This window comes from Macrobrachium nipponense, chromosome 6, assembly GCF_015104395.2.
Source record: "Macrobrachium nipponense isolate FS-2020 chromosome 6, ASM1510439v2, whole genome shotgun sequence".
Taxonomy (NCBI): domain Eukaryota; kingdom Metazoa; phylum Arthropoda; class Malacostraca; order Decapoda; family Palaemonidae; genus Macrobrachium; species Macrobrachium nipponense.
In genome coordinates, this window is record NC_061108.1 from 104112857 (window position 1) to 104117724 (window position 4868).

Here is a 4868-nt window from a genome sequence, read left to right on the forward strand (position 1 = left end):
CATAGAAAAGTTCCAATCAGAAAATCTAGGATACAGAGGTGAATTCTTAGAGATAACAGCTCTATTCTTTCTGTTTGCTCAAAGTTTTGAAGAAGCAATAAACTCTATAAATATACTGACAGAAATAGCAGCCATTTGTGGATTGACAATAAATAAACAAAAGAGCAATATAATGATATATAACTAAGAAGTATACCCAGAAGTAATTGATAATATAAAGATAGTTGTGAGAAGAATGTTTCACAAATTATAAAAAATGACTGCATATTAAAGGCTAGACACTTTGCAAATATGATATACTCCACAGTTGCTAATGCTTCTAATAAAATTTTAATGGGAAAAACTTCCTGGATATCTATTGCAATGCCATCATTTCTTTATGTAGCAGAGATATTAGAATACACCGAAGAAGATCTAAAGAGTTTCCAAAGAGTAGACAATCAGGTGTATATAAAGCTGTTCTGGAACTACCAACTTAACTTCTAGCAGTGCGCTGAGATCAGAGATCAGAGCTGCTTCGTCTCAAGCGAGAGATATTATTAAACATAAAATTCTTTTTGTAAAATGATGTTCTAGAAAATCGAAGTGATGAGTTATTAAGAGAAATTCCTACTCCAATTTTACGAACAGGAAACAAAATTCATTAAGAAGAAAAAGAGATATATGGAAATACAAGATGTAAATCTGTTAGAAATAGAGAATTTATCTAGTGCAAAGTTGAAAGAAAAAGTAGGAAAGGTTGATACTGAAATGTGGAAGTCAGAAATGGCAGACAAGGAAACTTTGAGAATATATAAGTTTATGAAAGTTAATTGGTTTGATAACACAATTAAAACTAATTTGGCGATAAAAGCTAGGACAGGCACACTAGATTTGAATTGGAGAGGTAGATTTAAAAATAAAGATACAAAGTTTATTTGTGGACATGGTGAGACATTGGAACATTTAATACTGCATTGTGAGCTATACAAGGAAGCAAGAAGGAATTGTGAATTATTGCAAGAACCCTGTATTGAAAACTAATCTGAATTACTATCTGATATACTTGGTTTCAAAAGTTGTGATAGAAAAGAAATAGAGATTGGAAAAAATCTGGTACATGATCTATGGAAAATTGTTCCAAAGTGGGTGGATGAGACAATAGATGTTCTGCACGAAAGTGCTATCGAGTTAGAAATAGTCAAATGATAGCGAAAGAATTATAAATTTTGTACAGTTCAGTGAAATTAAAATTTTCCTGAACTACAGTGTACAAGGATCGGATGCTATGGTTTTCTACTATTGAATTTTTGTCAAAAAAAAAAGTAAAGATTCTTAGAGAGAAGCCTGTCATTTTCCCTCAACACCAGAAAGTTTTAAAGATAGAGTCCGATGGAACCAGCAACTTAAAATTCCTTATCGACTCAAGACCCAATACAAAGAAAATGGAGAAACGAAGGCGAGACTGTACTTAACGGAAGATATTGAAGAATGTTGGGAAAAGGGATGGCGGGGGGGAAGGAACCAGACACCAAGGTGGATGAAGTCTTGGAATAAATGTACCTTATAATGCGTGATAGATAAATGAAATTATTTTTCAAAAACTTGAATGATACCTCAACACTAATCATTAAGTTGTTAACTGAAAACCGCTTACACTAGATAACTGATGTATCCTTTTGGGATCTTCATTATGGTCATGATATTCGACCCGATCGGTTCCCGGGAGAGGCAGAGTGAGTTTAACCGTCCAGTACACCCTATCGTGTATCTGTTGACCAAAGAAGTGAATGGCTCATCTGGTCTACCATATAACACTACCAACCCATTCAATTACCTGTTTGTGCCCCTCCAACTAGCTTGCACGTACAGAATACGCAAGTATTGCAAAAGAAGGGGATATGATATGACACACACACACACACACACACACACACACACACACACACACATATATATATATATATATATATATATATATATATATATATATATATCGAGCTACAAATTGATTTGTATGGTGTCCTGGATTCGCGCTGGGCGCCGACAATTCTATTATCGCCTAATAATAATTCCCCTTCAGTTAACCATATATGAAAATATATAAATTCCGAGGTAGAATGAATTAGATATTAAAGGACATTTGTAGGTCGATGTATGTATATGAATCACGGTAATGTGATATGACTTATATATATATATATATATATATATATATATATATATATATATATATATATATATATATAGCTAATAGGTAAGATGGGTGAAAGAACATTTCCTTGTGATAGGTACACCTCGGATGCCAGATTCAGGAGATATCAGACCATCGATAATTTGCTCTACGATCATTATGATATACATACATTATATATAGATTATATTATATATATATATATATATATGTATATATATATATATATATCCATTTCTTTAATGAATAATGTATTCCGAATCAAGAATATAATAAATTTCTTCAAAGCCGCAGTAAAGCTAAGGCATGCACATTTGAGGAGCCGTTCTAAAGGAGACTTTATCTTAGTCATAGAACTGAAATGACAATTATTGCTAAATTGGGTTCCTTCTGTGTTTGTGTAGTAGTTTATCAGTAATTATTACACGGTCTTCATAACTTCAAGAGTTGTAAGTTGCATTTAAGTATGTGTTGATGGTTTTACTTAAAAGTTCTGTCGGTTATTATTTTGATAGCTGTAACTTCCTTAAAACTAGAATAGGTTATTAAAGAATACCTAGTAGGAGTTACCTAGCCTGGTAGGAGTGTCATTTCTAGTAGGTAGCTTTGCTTAGCTTACTGGGCGTGGGCATCTAGTGGCCTACATAGGTGTGATGTGTAGTTGGGCATTGGGCATGTCTATTTGTGGTAGGATTACATGTCCAGGTATTGCTAGGATACTGGGTGTCTTCGTTAGCTAAAAGCTACATACCCTAGGTACCTAGGTAGGTACCTATTCCTCTCACAGCTTAGCTAGCTAGTTAGGTAGTAGGTAGGTAGGCCTAGCTATTTTTTTTTTTTACCCAACGAGGTACCTAGGCCGATCATTGTTGGGGTAGACCAATAGTTTTGGTGTTTTTCCAGGCCAGAGAAATGGGTAGATCTAGGGTACTTATCCGCGGCGGCCTTGACTGTGGCCATTGCGGTTTTTCTATGCAGTTTTACCTACTGAACAAGAATTTTAAGTAATATTTATTCGTACGACTGTAATTACCCCCCCCCCCCCCTGGGCCAGTACTAAACACGGCAAAATACATTGGACGCCCCAATCCCTAGTGGATGTCGTATCTGCGGTTACGTTCCTTGCAGTCCGTGTGGACTGCTTCTGTAGAAATACTGAGAAATGTTCTAAAATGCATAGGCCTGTGTGTGTCATGTCTAATAGGAAAGTGTCAGTCACAAGATACAGTTTATAAAGGACAAAGATGTCATGGTAAAACTGGAGCCGACTACTGCATCCTGGTTCTTGCCAGTCACTGATCAGAATATTTACTGCCTCTTGTCAATGTTTTTGTTTATGTTTAGTAGGTAGGCTATGTGTTTTTTTATGTTTATGGTACCTATAGTACTCTGTTTTTTTTTCATCTGTCCATCCGCCTATGGTGTTTGTGTATGGTAACACTGCGTCCCGGTAAATAGTTACGCTGTGTGTAAGTGTTAGGTTAAATAAAAGGATATCTGGGTGTACATTTGCAACTGAAAAGTGTTTTAATAATTTACTGTATGTGAATTACACCGTTAATATTCGAAATAGGATATTATTATAATCGTTGAATGTAAGCTGAATGTTACTATCTAAAGCCTGGGACACAGTGTTACCATACAAAAACACCACAGGCAGATGGACAGATGAAAATAAACAGAGTATAGTATGTACCATCAAGTTACTTAACCCTTCGCGTTTGTATCCTGAACTTATCTTCCTAAACCTAACGTAACTTGGTTACCTAGTTATATGTACATGGTCATGTAGTCAAACCAGTTCACCATACAACATAGAATAAATTTCAGAGGTAGATAGCCAATACCCTAACTTAGCCTATCTTTCCTAACCTAACCTGACGTAGCCTAGAGCTCCATAAACCATTAGGGCATTATTGTAGGAGTTTATCAGTCATTATTAAATTGCCTTCATGGCATTCAGAGCAGTAAGTTCATTTAAGTTAATGTTGATGGTTTTGTTTTAAAGTTCAGTTGATTTTTATTGGATAATGTGTAACTTCCTTAACCCTTACTGGATGGCATGATCATGTGAGGCGTAATAATAGCTCTAGAGTGTGGGAAATGTTTTACACCTCCCCATTGCAGGACTTTTTTTTTCTCTCTCTCTTTTATTGCACATAGTTATACCTAGGGATTGCTGTTGGTTTCAGTTGTTATCTTTTATGATTTTGTGTCGGCTGCAAATTTAGTTTTGCAAACCAAAGTAGATAAAATATTTGTATGCCTCACTAAAGATGCTGCATTTCCTCATCTCACTACATCTTGTAAATGTTTTACTATAAATATACTATACTTGGAATTTTTTATTGATTTTAGCTCTTATGGAATTTGTTATTGATTTTAGCTCTTATCTGTTAAGTTGTTACTGATTTTAGCTCTTATCTGTTAAGTTGTTACTGATTTTAGTTCTTATCTGTTAAAATATTGTGTGAGCGGTAATTTTAACTTTACAAAATATAAAAATTGTTAGAAAAAACATACTATATACCTACCTTGGTAAAATTAGCATATTTGTAAAAAAAAAAAACATACTATATACCTTGGTAAAATTTACCATATTTTTAGCCCTGCCTGTAAGGTTGAAACTAGCGTCGATTACTAATTAAGACTAGGCAAGTCGTTTAGTTTTGCTTACTAGGTGGAGGTCTAGTAG

General features: G+C 34.6%; 1 protein-coding gene across 4 annotated transcripts in view; it reads left to right on the forward strand.

The window, feature by feature from the left end:
- The first annotated feature begins 2493 nt into the window (after nt 1–2493).
- The window catches only part of LOC135216800 (protein FAM8A1-like), a 121173-nt gene continuing 118798 nt past the window's right edge, over nt 2494–4868 (forward strand). Inside the window, exon 1 of one of the 4 annotated variants that reach the window (XM_064252288.1) lies at nt 2494–2622. The gene's annotated coding sequence lies outside the window, so the exon portion shown is untranslated. Of the gene's footprint in view, nt 2638–4868 lie in introns of all 4 variants that reach the window. The other 3 variants (XM_064252289.1, XM_064252290.1, XM_064252291.1) reach the window with 3 other exon arrangements.